We start from the raw sequence: 24,041 nt of genomic DNA on the forward strand, positions 1-24,041 counted from the left end.
CGCGCGTAAAATACGATCGAGTCTACGAATAAATACAAGCACGAAGAGCACCTTTGATACGCGCGGATCCGGCATTCGTAAAGTACACGCCGTGTATACCTATACGTATCCACGCAAGGTACACAGTACTTGCTTGGATACCACTTGGATTCCACCTCGATCGGCGCGATCATACTCGCGAGATTTCATCTCGTACGTATCCACCTTGCACGTTGTATTTCACGTCGATCGCGCAGAGAGGCGTAAGGATAATGATAATCCAGATAACACGAACTATCCATCCAGTCGCGAGGCAAGTCGCTTCTCTACCCACTTATGTACAGGATATATCTTAAAATGCGAAGTATCGTTCGTGGAATACGTAATACTCGCGAAATGGCGAAAAATATTGCTTCAACCGTGCGCGTTAAAGCTTCTATCTTCAAAAATAAATATAAGATAATTCCGTTCTTTTACGTAACATCGAAGAAATAAACATATCGACTGGATCGACTTGCCGCAAGATTAATCTACTAATCTACATTAAATTAGACTTGAATATCGTTTAATAGCAAAAGTAAAAATAAATATTCGATAAAAACTGTTTAACATATTTTCCGAATAACTCTATCATATTTTTCGAATACCTATAACATATTCCGTAAGAAATACCCACGCTTCGCGATATCTATATACGCTCGTAATCCTTGAACTCTTTTTTTACGTTCGTGGGAGTAGATACGTCTATAAAAATATCATCAGTGCTAGCATGTATAAACAGCATTACTTTTATGATTTTAGATATCTATCATTTTTCGATGTAATACATCGACATAGCCATGATCATAATTTCATGATGAGAGAAAAGAAAAACAAGAAAAAAACAGTAAAAAAAATAGTAGAAAAATAAAAGTTTTCATGTTTAATAATATTCAAATAATTTTGTAATTACCCAGAAATGATGGCATATCATATTTTAGTCTGCCCGATCTGGCATAGTATATTATAGGTTATTATGCGTCACTAATTAGCGCCAAGTATATGCGCGCGCGACAAGTCGAGAAGCGGCTGGAAAGATGTCATCAGGGAGCAATGTCACGTTTGGCCCAGACTCAATCGCGAGCGCCACTGATCCCGCGTTAATTACTACTAATTGATAGTCACCTCGTTCTTGGTCGAGCAGATAGGAGGACAACACAGAGAACACGAGCGACAAGAGGAAAAGTAAAAGCAGCGTAGATAATTCCAAGAGAGAGAGAGTCGCAATTTTGACAAAAATTGTATTTTATATTGTATTTTATATTCTTTTTTTATTTACGAAGAACGTAGGTATAATATATCCAAGTTTCGATCGATTATTATTGTCTGCAAGTAGCACATTTTTCCAGACTATATCCATTTCGACTTCTCTCGGACATTTACATTTTTTTTAAAAACTAGTTATTAACACGGGTATCCCCCGCTTTTCGAAAGTTCTCTTTACGCCACTTCGTTTTTACAAAAGATCTACATTAGAACCTGTTTTCGCTAACCGCACAAAAAATCTGAAGAGGATCTACACGCGAATGTAGTCATAATTTATTAGTTCCTTTTCCAAGTAAACATGTACCAAACACGTTAAATAGCACTTAAGTTTTCTTGCAATAAAATATCGATTGCCAAGGTCATTACCACCAGCCTCATCACAATGCGAGAGTAAAGAAACGGCTCAGAATTTATTGAAGCTATTTATACATTTTTGAATGCCAAAAATTAAAAATTGTGTTCTCGTTACCATAGGCAAGAATTTAATTTTTTGTGACAGAAGAAAAACGGCTAAGTAAACATTCACTTGAAACCGAGAATATCGGATAGAACTCTGCGATAGAATTATAAGAGCTCTTTAGAAGCGTTTAAATCAATATAATTTCGATTTGAGCACCATTTTATAAACTTCAGATATCTCCGAGATTATTTGATAAAGAAAAATTAAATAATAATAAAAAAACACTTTTGTTTTCCTGGTTGTATTAACTTTCACATTCTAGATATGGAGGGAGACAAATAATTTCTCGTACATAAAAAAAATATAACTTGCAGAAACAGTACTTGCTTAACTTTATTATACTTTAAGTACTTATTTAACAAGAAATATTTTTTGTTTCAGGACTTCCTATCTTTTTTACCGAATATTACCGACATAATTTTTGAAAAGTAGGGCTTTGCACAGCTTGCCTCAATAAATTAAAATAAACAAATAAAAAATTAAATAGATCCAAGAAAAATTGATTCGAGTTCACCGCCCTAGTTACCTTCGCAAGATAATGACTTATGTTTGTTTTAATTTATTGGTGGGGCAAGCCCCACACTTCCAAAAATTATCCCACATATAAATATACATTTCATATATCTAGCTTCTGTCTATTATAACCAATTGTGTGTACTTTTGTATACGAGAAATTATTTATGTCTAACTCCATCTGGAGTGTGAAAGTGACATAATCAGGGAAGCAAAACTATTGGATGGGACAAATGTGTTGTTTGGCTGACAGAACTGTAAACATATAAATGTAGCCGAACGGAAAATGTCCATCCATATAGGTCCTACCATAGTATAAATATTTTGATTTTTAGGGCGGCAACACTTACGCAGAAATACTATTTCGTATTTTCCTGGAAATTAATAAAAAAAACAATAAGCAAATGCATAATAAAACATTGTCAGTTTGATGGGGGAAAGATTTTCGGATAACGGGGGAAACCTGTATCCAATATTAAGAGATAACTCCGTAAAAAACTGTTCGCTATTTACGCTATTTACCTTGAAACTAATGTAATTGCGAGTAAAATTTGTTCATTATTAACGTATACTACAGAAATATGATCAGAACTTACTTTCGGGCAAATAAATTTAGAGAAGCAAACAAATGGCACATCATTAACGGTCCTCGCGCCGGCACACGTAAATCCCGATCATGCGTTTGCCGTGCATATACTGTGCGATATCTCTGACGTCACTTCCTGGACAGAGTAACAGGAACGAACGCACGCTGAATTTAGCACAATCAGATAATGTAACGAGTGCACACGTGCACATAGATCTTTTGACTTTGCGCAACGCGCGAGTATGCGTATGTATCATGTATGTCTACATAACACACGCATTGCATCCGTTTGTCATTGTTGAATTGCACCTTGCGGCTTGGAAATATAATCCTGCTGCTACTGTCTCCTTGTAATATAACGATGAGTGTCGTAATATACTGCGAAACTCTTCTATTATCAATAACAAATGCTGAGATGTGCGAGTTGTTTATTGCAGTTTTTAAAATTTATTACCGAAATCGAGATAGGAAATAAGAAAAGAAAAAAAAGCCAATTAGAAAAGTAACCAATTAGTCGCATATTAATAATAATAATAATTATTGCCACGACATAATGTAAATGAAAAACTGTCCGAAAAAATATAAAAAATATATAATTATTACTCATTAAATAATTCATATTTTGTTTGATACTTAACGTTATTTTATACAATATCTAGAAAGTATGCACAAGATTTTCAAGATAACTTCTAACATATTTTATAACAAAACTGAGTAATTAAGGAAAATTGATTTATTTAATACTTATAGATAATACTTATTATTAATGATTAACTGAAATTATAGTACTTATTAATGTCAGCCAATATTTTATTTCGTTCATCTAGTCTGTATGATTTTGTTAAAATTGCCGTTTATATTGCAATGCACCTATGTTCCAACTATACATTAATACATTAGCGTTGTGATTGAACAAATTCTCCTGGAAAATATCTAAATTTTTAATGTGTCCGTCCTCAAGCACCACGAAACTGCGTGATTAAGAAAAAAAAACCGAAAAAGAAAAAATTCAAGTTTGTCGTCCCAGTTACTTTCGCGAGATAATGACTTATGTTTGTTTCAATTTATTGGTGAGGCGTAAAAACAAAGCTTGCAAAGCCTCACCTTCCAAAAAATATCATAAACGTGCCAATATTTATAAGTTGTATAAAAGTAAGTTTTATAATATAAAATAAATCTAATATATACATTTCATATATCTTCTATCTATTATAACCAAACCGCGTCTGGGTCTCATTTAGCCCGCCTCTCTTATACTCGTTGATTTCCAACAGAACCTTATGTTTTTCTTTTTCATTTATTTAATGTTTCTTTATCAAATGATCTAGGAGATATCTAAAGTTTATAAAATGCAATGGTGCTCAAATCGAAATCATATCGATTTTTGCAAACTGTCATTTAATGTCTTGATAGAGTAATGATATATAGCCACTTGCTATACGTGCTTCAAATTCTACAACTAATATATTGCGATGATAAAAACTTATGATTTATATAATGATATCAGATTGACACAATGTGCGAATATGGATTAAGAAACGCAACAATAAAAATACGAAAAATGCATTCGACACTCGAAATGGGCACACTGGATCGAGCAAATTTAATACAAGAAACGTTTCCTGTCTCGCATTGTCTATCCATGTGTACATCTGCGTGTGCATAGACGATCGTGTGATGGCTATTTCCTGTGTCTGCTTTGATACCGCACATACTCGTCAGCTAATTACTCAAACGTATCGGACATGATATGTGTATATCATTTCAATCTGCAGATCCATTTATTGTACACAATTTTCCCGAGTAATGCATGCGAGAGATATTTTACTGCAATCGTGAATTCTATCTGTATAAATCCGACAATAAAGCAAAGACTATTAAGATTTTGTGACACTAATTTCAGAAATAATGTGCAATTAAGTTAAAGAAGGAAAAATGTCTTCTCAAAATTTCATTTATTTTATTCGAGCATTTCATCCATTTTGTTCGGATTTTCAATATTAATTAGTAATAAGCTGAAATTGATCTTTTATGAGAACAAATTTTATTTGAAATGGGAAACACGAGATTTTACTCGCAAATTTGTGGTATAATATAGCAATTTTCTCTAGATAGAAATCATGTTTCATTTCATACTATGTACTATGTTTTATTATTAAAAACGCGTGACGCTCACAGCAAATTGTATTTGTATTTCTTAATAGCGGAAAGAGAGATGTCAACCATCGCCTAATCTTGAAGAGACTGGCGTCAAGACGATGGGCAATTCGTGGCAGCCGGCGCTGTTAACGACAGCTTTCTTCGTCGATACAATAAGAGACCGAGACCGAGGTCGAGGACGATGACGAAGGGCGGAACGCGGACGAAGGATGAAAGGGGCGTCGAAGCCGAGCCCGACGAGCGTCCGCGGAGCGTGAAAATGAGGAACGACGAGGGCACCGCATGTATGACACCACGGCGACGTGTGGGCGGTTATTGTTCGGCTGAGAGACCGGAGATTTCGAGGGAGAGATCTCTTGAGGAGAGCACAGCGCGTCTCGACAGCCACGAGAGAGATCGAGATCATATCGCGAGAGCGGAAACTCGAGGACCCCGATTAAATGAACGTGCTCCGTTCGCGAGATAAAAGAAAAGAGAAGTGGAAAGACGAGATGGTTCCTCCTTACAACAGATATCAAGGGACGCGGAGGAAGATAAATCAGAAATTACGGAATGCAAAGACGAGAGGAAAGAAGTATCTATCTCTCTCTTTCTCGTCATGTTTTTATCAGCCGATTTAACAGCTTGATGATTCCGCTGCGCGTTCGTCCGTGAATGATAATTTTAAAAGCTTTTGAATTTCCGCGTGAAAAGTGAAAATATATTAGACGTCCGCGAACTCTCTACAATCTATTCGTGATGTTTACATTAAAACTTGAAAATCTTTCGTCCAATTTTAAATGGGCGTTATTAACAGATCGCTGTCTCAAATTTACATTTTATTATGGATGACAGATTACTTCATAGGATACGTAGTTCTGGGATTTTTCATGTCTTTGAAAAGACAAAGAGATGTGAATGCATCTTCATGTATCATTTTCAGTTCATAAATGCTTCATAATACATCTCTCGTGCGGAGAATTTAACTAAGAAAAACGTCAGAATTTTAAAGCTTTATTTCTCTACATGTATATGCATATATGCCCCGGTAATCATAAAAACAATCTAATAATTTTGGAAAATCCAGATAACCATGTACTGTATTTTATATTGTTGTAACACGTGTTCGTGAAACTTTACTAGAAAGTTAGCGTGACAGCAATAAGTGTTCAAATAAATTTTCTTAAAAAATTAAGAGAAGGAATATCTTTTTGATATTCAAAAGTATCTGATAAATCTTAATGAAGTGACAAGCGGTTTATGTTTTCAACACACTGAACGGTTTACGGAATAGACAATCTGATAGGAGGTTTAGTAGATGTCCCATCTTGATGTGGTAACGTAATGGATAATCACGTAGAATTAATGACAAGAAAGTAATATGTAGCGAAGATCGCGCAGCACGATGTCCGTACGTACACGTTCGTGCGCGTCGCACATGCGAGAAGATGACGTAAACCGTAAAGGATGACGGCGAAGGATAAGGTCGGCAAGCGAGTCCGCATGGAGAGGAAGATTGAGGCTTCTCGCAAGAAAATGACGGAACGAGAAATGAAGAAACGCGGAGAATGCCAGACTGCTTGGCGGCGTCGACTTTATCGGCCTACGCGACGCTCCTCTTCGAGTCGCGTCTACGTATACGCATACACCAAGAGGTCCCCTTCCATCATTCGCGTAGACATTAACGTGTAAATATGGCACGGCTATACCGTGAAGAGAGACAGCACCGATTTCACCAGAGATGCCTTTGGTGAAGACAACGTGTATTTCTCCGCGCGTTCGATATTAGTGTATACACTCGAATTGACACATATCCGCGGGATCTCAATCATTTAAATACCAATCCTCACAAATCACGAATACGTCTTGTGAGAATTAGTCTGATGTATCTTCCCATTTACCGTTAAAAAATATACATAATATTGCAACATATAAATTATCTCAAAAATATATCTTGATATAAATTATCTTTTTTTTTAGAAGTATCATATATTTTTACTTTAAAGATTATTAAAATATTTATGCAGTCTATATTTCTAATTTTAGAAGCTATAAATATACATACACCGCGGTTATATTTATTATTTCTATTTTGCCACTCTTCCTGCTCTCGGCTTTATATACGCTACGTAAATTCTATTTTATTAAAATCCATATATGATCTAAGAAAAAAATTCTCATCCGTATATCTCGTACGTGTGTATACACGTTTTATGAATGCGCGCTTAACGATGAAATATTAATGTTGATTTATATGCCCAATCCACGCTTCGTTCGCAAGATTCTGCCCGCCGTGAAAAAAATTCAATAGTTATTTATATATCATCTCCCATCCATAACGTCTATTTTCAGCGTCGATCATTTTATTCAGCATTTAGCAGAGCTGCAATTTATTGCATCATACCAGATTAATCCAGGCAATTAAATTACAACGATTAAAACGTAAAGAAAAGCTGATATAACAGATGATCATATAATACTGCCTTAAATAAGTTTGTTTTCTGTTCATTGTTTATGCAAAAAGTTACAATTTCGGTGTAGATCTTTCGGTTTAGATTACTTTTTAATAGAATTATTTATTATTACGTGATAACGATAGGACGGATGATCAAGCATAATATGATTAAATGATATATTATACGTATGTTTTCACTACGCCGCAAAATTGCATTATCCGGTATCAAGTTCGTTTCTCGATTTTCTCTGAAACGCACGTCGTTTTATAAATAGTCGTTTTATAAAGTTGTTTGTAGTTATTAAAAATCTTTTTTTTTTTCGTACAATTATGGAACCTGACTTAAGCAACGCTTAAGTTAATTAGATGATTGCGTAGCCTTGACTGATGCTCGTATAATTTGCATAAATACGCGTGTCGCGGTAGATGATGTAAAACGATATATAAGAAAGCAAAAATGTTTCTCTGAATTTGTTGTTAAACGGCAAAAATATCATCGGGCATTGATTGCCCGCAGTATCGTAAATACGTGTAGAAATCTTCCATGCCAATTATCGTAATAATCCTGGATAAAATGTTCATAGAAGCGGGGTCGATGTAAATTAAATCGCGAATCCGAGAAAGAATCGAGTCTCGACAGGTTTCAAACGAGAAATGACGCGCTGCAGATTTTAACGTCATGTCAGCATTGGCGACGGCTCGTGCACTTTAGTTAATGCAGCGGTTCGCGGTTAGAACTTCTCGTAGTATCTCAGTATAGAGACACGATGCAAGAAGTGTGTTGCCAGTTCTCTTATCGTAAGAGCAAATTTAGCATTCACGTAATGAAAATTTTACGTCAAGATAACTAGAGAAATACGCGTGGCAATCATTTTATGAAAAAAAAAGGAGATAAATATCTCTCAAAGCAAAAATGAAAAAGATAGGACTTGTACGCTTATCTGAGAAAACAATTTTGTATAACATTGAAATCAGAAATCTAAAATATTGTAATATTTACATTGTGTTATAATAATTCACAAATTAATGACTGTATGCATGTGTAATCCTTTAGCGAGAAGTTTATATCAAACGATTAGGTAAGTAATCTGATACAATTTAATATAAACGCATAAAGTACCTCTTTACGAGCGGTTATCCATAAAGCGTTATGAGAAAAAAATATACAAGTTTATGCATTTGTTCATGTTCAGCTAATTGCTCGATCTCGACCAAGCAATTAAATTCATTAGAGCAAAATTACTGGTTAAACGTATACTATCGGTATTTAAGTCGTTTATGTCAATTTGCACATAATACTTATCGCGCACAGCTTTTTTCTCTTTCTCTGGCTCGTTAAATTTATTATTCTAAAAATGTAAAATACAAAAAACACAAGAGTTAATTCGTAATTAATGAACAAACGTACGATATTTTATAAAGTGCATATTTCTATTTATATATATATGTATTTATTCAACATATTCACATTGTATTTTCCCGGTTATATCAACTGTCACACTCTAGACGGAGGCAGACATAAATAATTTTTTGTACACAAAAGAAATACAAACAGTACTTATTTAACATTATTATTTTATATAAGGAATTTATTTATTATTATTTAATATAAGGAATATTTTTTGTTTCTGGACTTTCTATCTTTTTTACCGAATACAACATAATATTTGGAAGGTAGGGCTTTGCACAGCTTGCCTCAATAAATTGAAATAAACATAAACGAAAAAATTAATTATAATCCGGGAAAAATAGATCCGAGTTCACCACCCGAGTCGCTTTTGCAAGATAATGATTTATGTTTGTTTTAATTTATTGGTGGGGCAAGCATGCAAGCCCCACACTTCCAAAAATTAATCCATGAATAGTGAAATACATACATTTCTTCTGTCTATTATAACCTATCGTGTGTATTTTTGTATACGAGAAATTATTTATGTCTAACTCCATCTGGGGTGTGAAAATGACACGATCACACATACACAGGAAAACACGATTGTTAAACACAACGAATGTGCTGTCTGGTTGACAAAACTAACACATAAATATAGTCGAGTCCACAAAGTGTCCATCCATAAACACTACGAAACTGCGTAGTCAAGAAAAGAAAAATGGACCCGAGTTTACCGGTAGTAAGATAATGACTTATGTTTGTTTCAATTTATTGGTGGGGTAAAAGCAAAGCTTGTAAAGCCCCACACTTTCAAAAAATAATAGGTATAGCATATTAATATAAAATATATACATACATTTCATTTATCTTCTATTATAACCAATTGTGTATATTTTTGTATACGAGAAATTATTTATGTCTAACTCCATCTGGGGTGTGAAAATGACACAATCACACATACACAGAAAAACACGATTATTGAACACAACGAATATGCTGTCTGGTTGACAAAACTAACACGTAAATATAGTCGAGTCCACAAAGTGTCCATCCATATTAGGCACTACCAAACTGCGTGATCAAAAAAAGAAAAATGGATCCGAGTTCACCGGCCTAGTCACTTTCGCGAGATATAATGACTTATGTTTGTTTCAATTTAGCGGTGGGGCGAATCATCAAAGTCCCACCTTATCAAAAAATATATATCACTTATAACAATAAGTGTACGTACATCTTGTAGATATTCTGTCTCCATTATAACCAATTGTGTGTATTTTTGTATACGAGGAAATTATTTATATCTACTTCATCTGACATATAAAAGTTAACATAAAAGGTGTGTGTTTGTATTATATGTGTGTGCACGTATTATATTATGTCAATCTTCACACTTCATATGTTCGATATAATTTCTTCGTTCCTTTAAGTTACAAAGTTTAGAAAAACATAGCTTTCAGTTACAAACATTTTTATAAATAACACAAATTATTCGTAAAATAAAAATTATACAAGACATTAATTACACGGACATGTTTACACGGATTTGTTGACATGCTAAACTATTTGCTTGTATATATATTAAATATCACGCTAGCAAATATCTTCCCCACCTTTCATTCGAAATCAACGATTATCACGCGATTAGAGGAACTTTCCTCCTAGCGATTATCTCATCTGCAGAATTACACAGTGTGCATTCGTTCGGAATGTACACATCTTGGAAAGTGGGAAGCCCGAGGCGGCGCGGGCGCGGCGCGGTCAGAGTTAATCGCCCGGTAATAAGCGACGAACTACCGTATATCGTCCGACAGGCAAAACTCACGCTCACAATTAAAGCAATTGTGAGCCGTTTAAGTCACTTTTCTGATCGCTTTCCCCGCTGGCGCGTATTCGCGGGATTACGGCCGCAATTTGCAATCGCATCATTGTAAATTAATGCCGCGGGAGTGCGTTTCTTGGGGTATCTCCTATTTCGACGCGGGACACGCATATTCGTGACGCAACAAACCACGGGTTATATTATCCTTCGGAAACGCTACCTTGGTTCCACTTAGCGAGCACGCATAGTATCCGCGCAGTATTTCTTTTGATCTCGTATATAACGCATTCGACATGCATACGAAGAAATGCTTTAAATGCGGATATCCTCTCAATTGGTGATCGGAAACAAAGAAATGGAATTTTCATCATGATTGATAAAATGATGGAAGTATGAGGAACTATATACACACACGCATCTTGGTGATTCGGGCGAAAACTGAGGATATATAAATTGCTTAGAGCTAATCCATATTATCCTAGCATGGAATTGTAATAATAATATATCTATATAGTGCGTTAAGAACATTGTAACCTACCACGTCGAGATAATTATTTGATTTGGATTTTTTAGGTACCGCAATTACGTTTTATGATACCAATTATATCTAAAATATATTCATTCATATATATCTAAAATATATTCAGCTACGTACGGCAGTCTAATTTTAAATTTTACTTATGCAATGCAGTCAATATTACGATCGAAATTAGCATAGAGATTTGTAATTTGAATTAATTTTCTGAAATATATATATTTATATATTCTAAACAATTCGAAATAAGAGATAAAATTATTTTATAAGAATATAAGTAAATATAGTTTTATATTATAAAAACAGATAATTAATAGATATATAATAATATAAATAATTTATATAAATATATATCTTCGTGTATAAGAGAGGAATACATTTTCACATTAGAGGAATTACACGATGAAAATTTAATGCTCGATACAAAGCATTCTATGTGCCGATACTGAGTTATACTGTCGTGCAACTTGACGCATATATAGCAAAAGCGATTACGGCAATTCTAAACGTTTCTATTATTCATAAATTACTTCCAGCAGAGCGATATTCGTGCCAACTGCCATCGCCATCGATTGATCGTTGTTGTTCGCGAGTTATCGTACGATCGTTTAATTTTCCTGTAGCAATTTTCCGAGGCAATTTACAATGCGTATGCATATCTTGTTACAAACAAGAGGTGTTCGCATATAATTACCAGATAAATGTCGAAGAATATTGCATATGTATGATTTTAATTAATGTAACGTACTCTGGGTGGCGCCAAGGAATCTTAATTGGATTTCTAGCTTTTCTGCATTTTTTCTGCGATCAAGTTACATAGTTGCGGCGTGTCTTTTCTTATCGCGTTTTTCCTTATTATCACAGATCGCGTATAAAATTTCCAGATAGCATTATTTAAATATCCCAAAACTACAGATACTTAAAATTCTTACCGTTAATTTTAACAACAGATTCCTTGATATTATACATGCAATGTTTAAAATGTTTAATGTTAAATATATTTAGCATTTAAATATAAAATCTGTATTTTTGCGTTGGAAAATGCGGCTATCTTTACAATCAATCGCGTGATGTGAATTTTATATTTATGTTACGTTCATAACAGTTTGATCCTACGCGTACTAAATTGATAAAGTATTTTCAAATTGGCTTATTTTTGTCAAACGTTTTGCTACTAAATAGAATTCTCTGAGAGTGACAGATTGTTTTTGAACTTTCGGTACAAACTAAGACAATGTAATTTGAGATGAGACAAATACAAACAATCTGACTCATCAAATGACATCATAATTGACATAAATCATTAAAATTGCCTAACGATTTTAACGAACATCGAATCTATTCATAGATGCTTTTCGAGAAGAAGAAGAAAAACAACCAAATCATTAGTACAAGACATAAATTACAAATAAGAATCCCAATCTCGCGCATCCTCCCCGATTTTCCCACGACAATGGCTCGGCACGTGACAAAACGTTTAGTATCATGATTCTCAGAACTCCGTTCGTATCAAGAAACAAAGCTGTTTACAAGAAATCACGCTTACGAGGAGCTGGCGTACATTCTATGGCTGATGGCGACGTACTTAATGCGCGCTCCTGCTCGAGAACGTGAAAATAGCTTTCCCACGAGTTACCAATTCAATCGCAACATTTATGTTTTTCTTAACTCCTCTTAACTCGGCAGAGCGATATAACTCAAAGGCTTAACACGGGACGTACGAATTGCATCGTGCTACGTTAATTTATTTATGCCCCGTTTTGACGGCACACCCGCTGATTGTGAAATATGAAAGACTTAATCGACAGGATGCCGTTTATTTTCTAGCATAGTGGCACTCTAAATTTATGACGATAATGTACAAGATGTTAAAAAAAAGAAAACTGAATTTAGAAGACGCATGAAACTGAACTGACTATAAATTTTAATGTCCTAATAAAAAAATTAAAATTTTGTTAGAGAAAAGTCTGATATATCAACTGAAAAATAAATCAATTTTCAATTGATCATAATCCGAGAACAATTTATGCTTCGATACACGGAGAAAATTTTACAGTAAATATTACTATGGTGTCGCACTAGCTGCGGACCATCGAGGAATTTTAAGTTAAATTACTATGTTTATGGTAAAAATTACGTTATTTAATCGTTTTTAAAACAATAATTATAGTATTTTAACTTGAAATTCCTCGATGGTCCGCAGCTAGTGCGACACCATAGTAATATTTACTATAAAATTTTCTCCGTGTATACCTACTAATTCAAAATTAAAGAGAATCTTTTATCTATTACCGGAATTAAAATCGTAAGTTACGTAAACAATCTTTGCAGACAAATCTTATATAAATAGCTATATGAAGAATGTCATAATTATCAATATTTTAATAACGTGGAGATTAAATACAATCAAAATTAGCTATAATAAAACCAATATCAGATCCGTCATTTGTTATTAATTCTCACGTATATTATATAAGTATTATTATATAAATTATAATATCCTCTTCTAAAAAGGAGATGTGAAGTTTATTGTTGCCGCTTTTCCGCGATGCCGATTGGTTCTCTTGCTGCGCTTACTTCATTTGCAGCTGTCATTGTATATTTTGACAGTTGTGTATAATAGGGTTAATAGTGAAATGTTAAAGATAAATAGCGCGCGCGTAGCGCGCGTCTGTAGTGTCTAGTATTATATAAATTATAATAATCAGCTAATATTGTCAAATTGGTTACTAATAACAAATTTTATTTGCTATTAGTTGAATAAACTATAAAAAATTAAAATAAAATTGGCGCGTTCTAAAAATAAATACAATTAATAAAATCATTAGCATATATTTTATTAAATAAATTGAATATATAAATTCAACGTTATATATGAGCTTCTCTCTTATATATACGTGCAATAAATCGGATATAATAATTACATATTCGAGGGTCAGCTTTAATCTATCTCCTAATCTATTCATTTAAAATGAATCTATGTTATAGCGTTTTTCACTGGCAGAGCCGGTGCGCACTCAGTGCACATTAAAGCCGTCGTACACAAACCAACGTAAAGTGTATGTTTAATATAATCGGGTTAAATCATGAAATCCTCAATATTCTTTATTGCACTATTTGGTAAAATATGTACTGCGAGTATTTTATCAGTCGAAATATTTGCATTTTACTTTAAATATTAGATACAAAATCAGTGTACAACGGCTTTAATGTGCACTGAGTGCGCACCAGTTCTGCCAGTGAAAAACGCTATTACATTTCTCCGTATTAATTATTTTTACGCTATTGAATTGATACAGATAGATAAATTTAGATACACAGACGTCTTATAGATATCTGATACAACTTTCACAGATCCATTATCGTAAATTAAAATAAAAGACGATTTCTCCCTCACGATGCATGACAGCGGAATTGTAGTACGAATTGTGTTGAACTTTAAAATATAAGTATACCGAAATTACAGTAATGCATAAAATAATAAATAGTTCGAATAACCGTCGCGCATGTAAAATAATTATCAACGTCTTATTTTGTGACAAATAAAATATAGTTACTCACTCCATGATCGTCCGATGTCTCCTAGGCCTTCCTCTTTTCTTTCGTTCCTTTATAGAACGCGTTAATCACACGATACTTGCACAGAACTCCCGATATTGATTACATGCGATATGTATTTTAGTACATTGCGAATAACACGAAAGAAAATTTAATTATGTGATCCCTTCGAAGGCATGCTTGTATAGGCTCTTATTAGAATAACAGAATTTCGAACGACGAAGAGCTTTAATAAATTATCAATATACCGAATTTGTATAAATGACAAAATTTAAAACTGATTACTTATTAATCAGATAAATCGTGACGCTTATATCGAAGTCCATTTGTTCCATTAATGACCGAGAAATTCGTTGACGATTTCGCTTCAAAAATACCAAGCGCGACGCGAGATACAAAAATTCAAGTAATTATATCACAAAAGAAAGAACTATCGCTCGTGGAAATTGTGTTTAAAACAACAATTCCTTATCGCTTCGATTCTCATCTCAAATATATTTCGGTAAATAGCCGTCGCCACAATATACTCGCGAGTCGTTGACCGTAGTCGTTAACCGTGCGAATTAATCGATCGTGCGGGATAAACGTCGCTAATTGTTTGAGGAAAACGATCGCGTTATCTCTCGGCACTTGTGAGCGCGTATTTCGAAGGATAATGATACGACGACACACGGAGCAGCTCACGCCGCCACCTGCTTACTCGAGTCTCGCCGCGCGAATGACAAGGTGAGCGCGCTCGCGCTCGCCGCGGGCGCCGCGGCCCGCGCGTACGCCGCGAAAAAAAAAACACCTAAGCTTCGTCGCGTCACACGCGGCATGCCTGCCTAGCCGTTACAAACATTTAACGTACGGGAAATATTAAACGCGTATTATAAACAAATATTCTTTCCATTTCTTGCCATGCGTTTCCAAATCAACTCCGATGAATGAAGCAATATACTATGGCCACTATAGGCCATAGTATATTGCTAAATGTTAAAGTCTAGCATTTCTTTTGAAGAGTGAGATTTACCTTATTTTAACCGAAAAAGCGTATAAGCGTATATTTTAGCCAAAACCGACTTGTATAAGTTAATTAATTATTATTTCCATTACGTTCTTTACATGTACAAGAAAAATAGAAAAATTAAATTATTGTAAAAAATATGTAGTAATTTTTTTCGCACACAATTTTACTCCTTCCAGGAAATCAAAATTTGGAAAAGAAATATTAATAATAAATTATAATTTCCATTTTTTATTACAAAATAGAAAGAAAAAAGAGAAAAAGAACTTTATTTCTTTTAATTTAGATTTAACGTTAAATTTAATTCTTTTCAAATAAAGTAATAAATTAATTTTTAAAATTTCTTTGAAAAGTATGAAATAATTTGTATAACAATAATTAAGAATTGCTATTAGTAATCAACTTATATTAGTTATTATAGTAAATGTACTTGTATATATTAAAGTTGTGAGAGTCGATAACAAATAATAGATCAAAATGTTACTTTCAATTTATAACCAGAGATCTATTATTATCGATTTTCGTATCGGAATTTTCAAGTCTAATTTATTTCCAAAATATTAAAGTATCATACAATGAGACATTCTACACTGCCAATATTAATTGATATTTTATATTAAAGTCTATTTTTAAATAATTTTTAATTCATGTGTCATAACTCGGGATAAAATTCAATTAATTTTATATGCTGTGTAATATAAAAAGCACTTGAAAAATTAAAATACCGCATGTATATAAAATGCACATATCAAAATATCCAATACAAAATATAAATAGAGCCCTGTCTTAAAATTTAATACAAATTATAAATCGTGTAAAGTGGATTTTAAAAATAGTATAGCACTAAACAGTCAGATCGTATTTTATATTCATGCTCGTTAATTTAGATCTGTTATCTCACTCGCAGATCAAGTTCAGTGTATTTATAAATGGCGCAAAGTGCAGCTTGTTTCTTTCAGTTAATTTCGCTTGTCGATATTCATGACAGACTTCCCGAACAGAAAAGTCACTTGAACAAGGGTTGACACAGAGATAGGTCGGCGAGACGTTGCCCTCAATACTGTATGGGTTTGCGACTCATGACCACACGGCGAGACAAATGAATACTGCACGCCGACAGTTTTGGCGATATAAGGCGAGCCCTCGGAAATTAATTATTTTGAAAGCCAGCCGCGTAATTGATTCCGACGTGTTCAGTTTCGTACGGAACCGTCTCGGTCGCGACGGCCGCAGAGGTCGACCGAGCTATTCGAATACTGGTCTTAATTGACACGCAAAATCAGCACGCATTAAGATAGGACAGTAATATTCTCGCCGTTGTGCGTGATGCAATCGATTTTTTAAATTGTGAACAGTGTGGGCGGTAAGCGGATTTTAACTCCTATAGCCATTCGCAATGTATTTTTTATACACATCAGTTGCTGTAATCCACAGTTGACCAGAACATACTTTTGACGTGCCAGAAGCACCCGTTAGATTGTTTTTATTTTAGAAACATTATTTTAGAAACAATGTTCATCGGAATTAAATTTTAGAACTTATATATAACTTTCTTTATATTTAGAAATTGTGCTTTATATGTATAAATATTTCAGGAAGTTACTGATGTTTTTAATCAAATTAGATTTTAGAATTAGAATTGTAGCTTATACATATATAGTTCATATATTTAGAAATTGTGCTTTATATGTATTACAGTCTATTTTTAAAAATTATACTTGCTCTAGAGTTTCGCAATGGCTATATGGAAATAAGATAAGTATATGTTTAAACAAATAATCGATCAACTATTTCATTTGCTTCTCTATTGCTCATAGGCAAAGAAAGTTATCGTAAAAAATGTGGTGATAACGCTTTATCTTTAACTTAGCTTTTTCTTGATAAACATTTACGACAACAAGGATAGGCATACTGAATGCTCATTTATTAGTTAGTAAATCTGGGAAATTACGTCAAGCATGAAGATACGCGCATAGTACTATTTCATTTAACCTTACTTTAAACAATCTGTAATTCACGTTAAATTTCACAGAATAGAATTCTATAATATTCACAATTTCATACATCGAGTATTTTATTCGATATATGCATTTTTTTATGTACATTTGTCTGCTAATTTGTCAACTGTCTTTCGTATTGTACACGATATGTACAATTATAAGTAGAAGTCTATTCTGAATTCTGATATAGATTATAGATCGTCCAAGGTGAGGCTTAATCTTCAACGATTGTAAGATATTTATAAGATACTGCATTAATTTAAAACAGAATACATTAAATCCGAAAAATCTAATCGTTCCAAATCGCTCCGTATTAATCATCGAGGCGCGTTCCGGCACCTCGATGAATAATCTCCGCGTTATCGGTAGGCGTGTTAGAATCTTAATCTCTCATTCAAAACCTCATTCCTCGGGGTCTCGGTATATTATTGTGTTCACAGTGAATACCATTAAGGGACGCGCATTCAATGGGACGTTTTTACCCTCGTTCTCTCGTTCCTCTTCCCGTCTTTAATCAACGACTAGCGTTTCACGCTATCTCTGTCTTACATGCGACTTCCGCTTTAAATGCATCGGCGGATGAGCGTCTGCGTTTGATAGCCACGGCGAATACACCGACCGCGAAGACGCAGCAGGTACTTTCAGATAACAGACAACTCCGCGGAATGTGGGATCGCAAAAGCGTTTCGAGCCAAGCGCGTTCATGGCTGACCGGTTTAGAGAAGCTTTGCACCCATAAGTAGATTACACCGTCGGTTTAAGAGGGACTTAAAGGCGATTGGTATATCGGTAACTGCATCGTCCAGCATCCTCTCCACAGCAGAAGAATACTTTTGAGAAAAGGCTATTAATGTCGCTCGAACGGGCACGTTACTCGAAAATCAGATTGTGTGCGCGTTAGATTCAATTCAATTCAATGTGAGTGAGAGAGACAGAGAAGGGGGAGAGAATAATTATAATTTTCAAGAAACTTTGACAACAATATCCCAGATATTATACATTTATAGATATTTATAGATTTACATATTTTAACTTCATCGTTATTTAGCAAATTATTTCTTTGGAATGACGTTTGCTAATATATTTTGCTATGTATTTAAATGTAAGTTTAAATAAGTATACAATTAAATAAGAAATGTACTAAAGAAACATTCTGCTAATTAAATTAATCCGTTATATTCGAGTCTTAGATCAATATTCATTATGTATATCTATCTTTTTTTAATTAGGAGTAACCAGAAGAAATTGTAATAGTCGTTTATACAACTTTATTTTCCACGGAGAAAATCTTGATAATATAAAAAAATTAATTGTACGTGCTCCACTTCAGTTCGTTTTGATTCTATCGTAACACACGATCGTTCAATTTGCCATGTTGAAGGCTCGAAGTATTCGCGTTATTGGCGAGTTAAAAGACGTTTAAACGTAAATAAGGGGACTAACAATATTCGGGTCACGGTTGTTGCCGGACTCGGCCGCGTTTAATTCTCGTGCGCGAGGAGAGAATAGCGTGGCAAAAGTCGAGGGACGAGAAACATTTAAAACTTTTTGCTTCGGGCGAAACGTTCGGGTCCGTGCAAATTGTCTACAATGACCTCTTGTCTTGAGAAAATAAAGCAAATATCACGGTCTCTTATTTCATACAGTCCAGTTATTATAATAAAATGTACAGTTATTCTCGACCAAAAAATAACGTAAGTCCATTACAGTTAGATGGAAACAAAAATGTCATACAAATAAAAAGCTGTAAAAGTGCATGGAATTTTATTATTTTATCATCACATTATTTGCTGTTAATAGCAAGCAAATGTGTCATACGAGAAGGCGTGATGCAGACGCGCGTGTATGTAATTACTTTGACGGGTTTGTAGCATGAATGTGCGCACGTAGTTATACCTACTATAGGGACGGAGGTTGATAATGACGAGCTACCGCATAGTAATTTCACGGCAGAAAGATTTAAAGGCTTCTATGCTGTGTGTTCATGATGAGGTACAGAGAAATGAACACAGGGAGTACGAAATATCAGAATAACAAGCGCGAAAGCGTTCTACGACACGAATTAAAATACGTGATATAAACAGATATAAATAGATGCAGTCGATTATTTCAGCTGACATATAGTGATGTGTCTTTGATATTTGAAGTGAATACGAGGGTGACTTCGGATCGAACTCCTTTTTACAAATATATTTAAAGATTATACAATATAATAACGGCGGCGGCCAGTCGTTTTTCTTTTTTTGGCAGAACACATCGATGTGTGAAGCACTTCGTCTAACATTTATATGTCTTCCGGTGTCTGAGCCTTCGGATAAAACGTCAAATCGACAGAAAACTCTGAGAAAGTTTCCAGCTGCTAAGAAAATTCCTATCTTTCGCCCAGACGACACGCGAGTACCATTCAGAATTTTCCTTTTTTTCATATTCTCCATCTTTCCTCTCTCCGTCTGTATACTCCTTTCACCGCGCGCTTCTTTCCGTTCTTACCTCATCTCCCTTACCGATATGCATTATGCCATGCTGAAGTTATTGACGACACTTCACCAAGGAATACAGATATTTACATAAACGTCACGACGCTTCCTTAGCGAGATAATAAAATATAAAATCTGTCTAAGAGTCTTTCACCGTAAGAACTTGTCTCATTGGTTTTGTTTCTTGATTGCATCATACGTATGTGCTCGCAGTACTTAATTAGCTGTCCTATAAGAGGCACGTAAATCAAAACTCCATGATAGTAAAGCATCGATTTTCATGGGTAAATTGCAAATCATAAAACGCGAAATACCGAGAGAATACGCAAGAATTTACAATTTTTGCTTATAACAGTTTTTGGTTGAATGTGTCACGTCTGCATTTAAAGCGAAATTCATTATCATTATACGCTCTGTCGTAGAAATGAGCCGCTAACAAAACAAAGCATTGTGTACAACAACGTTGTTAAAAATTGTGAACAAAAAAGAAGATAAATAAAGCGATAAAATGTAATTAAATGACAAGCAAAACATGACAATATTTATCTTTTTGTCGAAAAACATGTGCTTTAAAATGTATCGATATTTTTATTCATTTATAGTAGGAACAGAAAAATGTCCAATTCTTCTTGCAATAATTAAAAAGATCTAATCATATACTGATTTAAAAATAATTTTACATTAATATTAATACAAGCTCTTTATTCAAGACACACTGAAAAAAAGTTTTGGTTATAATAACAAAGGCTTGGTGAAATAGCTTCAACTAAAGGGTTTAGTGATTATGACAAAATAGTTGGTTAATGTTAACCAAATTTGTTAACATTAACCAAATTTGTTAACATTAACCAAATTATTTCGTTATAATCACTAAATCCTTTAGTTGAAGCTATTTCACCAAAAAAAGCCTTGGTTATTATAACTAAAACCTTTTTTCAGTGCAATACACGGTCATTCATTCTCGGAAACTTTTAACTTTAATTTACATAAGATATTTACATAATTTACAAAAACGCTAACATTCTCCGCGAATTACTCTTACGCGCGAATATTGATAGATCGCACGGTTCGCTGACGCTAGAAATTACACTTTATCGTTACGAGAAAATTCGATATGATATAATTGACAGACTGTAATTTTAATGACACGTTAGCGTAGCACGTAGCGTTGCAAATTGCAGGTTGTGAAATTCATGCTAATGAACAAAATAATTTTCCAGCGGACCTCCGTAAAGCGACATTTGATAACCATCATCTTCAGGGATTAACGTGATTACAGATATCTTCACAGACATAATAAATATTGTATAAAACATAAATCAAAACTGAGTAATTCACACAGATGTCCGCGCGAAATTATGATGGTTTGCGCGTACCTGAGTTCGTGCATAAGATATGTAAATATCTCTTCATAAGAGATATTGCACGCGGTGCACGGTGTATAGCGTGCGAGGTCGGATTAAGCATTCATAACGATCTTTAAAAGCTCGGACACGGGGTGAGATTTCAATGCCCGCGTGGACCACCCGGCGGGAGATTGTATACGAGTCATCCTGCGAATTTCACATATTTATGAATACTAGAGTGTGACAGCCTCAACAATGTTACAGCATAGACATACCGATGAAATCTGGTGCAAGAGGTACTAATTATATACTAATATTTACTAATTATAAAGTCCTAGTCAGCAAGCTATTCAAGATATCAAATCAAAGAGATGGGCTTCCTAGTCGAGAAATAACTCTAGTTTCATTGATCTTACGATATACCCTGCAAACTCGATAGGGTTTCCTGCTATAACAGATTTATGACGACAGACCCGTCTATATCTTCTCAAACGTTAAAATAATGCTACTCGGATATTCACACCTTTATTTCTACTTTCTATTAGTAATACAGATTCGCTAAAGCATCGATCAATAAAATGGGTAAGTGACGTTAATAATACAAATGAGAACATTTAATAGAAATTATGTCAAATAATATGTTTTAGATTGTAACTATTTGTAAGCTATTATTTATGAATTGTAAATAGGAATATTAAAATGCAAAAAGAGCTTTGCAATGATAGTTTCACTTCCTATACATTTGAATGATGATGCATTCCATTCGAGTAAATTTCCCTCGTAAATCATTTTGTATGCAATTCTTCTTACAAACAACAAATACCGATATAGATTAAACATACGAGTAATTGATCCAAATTACAATAAAAATATATGTGTGTGTGTGTGTGTTCAATTAATCGAACAAAATTTAAAAAAACGGGATTTGTTATTTTTTTGCTCCACTGATAAATTAAAATAAATATAAAATGTAATGTAATCGAAAATGACCAGACCGAAATTCAAATTCAGGTTTTCTACTTTTCAGACTGCACCTTTGACCATGCAATTACGTAGAATTTGGATGGATTCTTTATTGTTCGTTCATGAATTATTTTATATTTTATTTCAAGATAACGTGGTATATATAAGATATTTATTAATCTTTGAAGGTACATATGCCTACCCCGGAAAGTGGGGAAAAACGTGCATGGCTAAGACGCTGAATCACGATTTAGCCGAAAAGTCTGCTGTCGAGTGACGAACTCGTAACGGCGGCTTGCATTGCAAGCTTTACAAATGCGTACGGCGCGTCATGTAAACTGATGTAAACTGGCCGGTGGTGCATGCCACGTTGGTGCGGCAAGGGCACGACGGGTCACGCGAGGGCCTCTAAGACGTCCAAGTAGTCGGCTTCAACGTGACGCGAGAATGGCGTGTAATTTTCAAATGAACCATTCAAAACGCATATAGATGGGTCTACCATAAATCACGTCGTGCAGCAGAATGCGTCACATCCGGCACGATCCCTGTACTTCACGGGGAGGCAAACGCTCTGATTTCTTTTCTGTTTCTTTTTTTTCGCTTTGTTCGAGCGATATATCATGGGGGTTGGAGAGAAGGGGCTAACAGTAACTACTCCTTTTGTATTTTATATTACAAGTCGTATGCTCGACTATAAATTGCAAAAAAAAACCCTAAGTTTAATTAATTAATTAATTAAGATTAATTAATTAAGAGATGTTCTCGCGTATACATTCTGGTAATCGTCACACAAATCGCGTGATACACAGCGCGAGTAGAATCCTTCACTTATAGTTTACCTCGCGATGTTGGCGATTGCATCGGCATATAAGTTATTTCCAGAGAGTTGTAATATACAAGAGTATCTCTCTATCCGGGATTGCCATCCCTTCGTTTACCATCCCACACCGAATCAATCGCACATCGGGGTTCGCTGCGCACCGTTTGGCACTCGATGAAGCGGCGAGGATACAACGATTGATAAATGGTCAATCGTTGACGTATGCCGTAGTCTCCGCTGTCCGCGACCGTCACGAACAGCTGACCAACGTTTTGGTAACATATGGTCGGACAATATTCTCTCGTCCTTATTGCACAGGCTGGACATTAAACCTCCGTGATTTCGGATCAAGATGCGCGACGACTGGCTCGATGAACATTGCTTTCACACAATGATGAATACAGCAGGAAGGGTGGCGGCTTGGAGCCCAAGGAAGATATGCACGAAAAGCAGAGAGATGTTCAATCGCTCGTTATATCATATGATCTACTTTCGTGTATATACAACGCGAAATTTTCTTTCTCTTGATATTCATTTATCTTTTATTATTACTAATCAAGATACACTAAAAAATAATCTATATATTTATATTAATTTAATATAAAAAAGAAGCTTCATTTAACACTTGACTATACCTATAATATAACATTTTTGTGCAGCTAGCTTCTCTCCCATCGTGCAAGAATAAAA

At 34.5% G+C, this 24,041-nt stretch overlaps 1 protein-coding gene across 4 annotated transcripts in view; it reads right to left on the minus strand.

Annotated features, from left to right (window-relative positions):
• The window catches only part of LOC112453863 (extracellular sulfatase SULF-1 homolog), a 72,310-nt gene that overhangs the window by 38,084 nt on the left and 10,185 nt on the right, over window positions 1-24,041 (minus strand). Inside the window, exon 1 of one of the 4 annotated variants that reach the window (XM_025014851.1) lies at window positions 14,743-15,443. The exons of the other annotated variants lie outside the window; for them this stretch is intronic. The gene's annotated coding sequence lies outside the window, so the exon portion shown is untranslated. Of the gene's footprint in view, window positions 1-14,742; window positions 15,444-24,041 lie in introns of those variants that run through there. 4 annotated transcript variants of the gene reach the window in all.

The sequence above is a fragment of the Temnothorax curvispinosus genome, unplaced genomic scaffold (genome assembly GCF_003070985.1).
Source record: "Temnothorax curvispinosus isolate PA1 unplaced genomic scaffold, ASM307098v1 QBEX01004747.1, whole genome shotgun sequence".
Lineage (NCBI taxonomy): Eukaryota > Metazoa > Arthropoda > Insecta > Hymenoptera > Formicidae > Temnothorax > Temnothorax curvispinosus.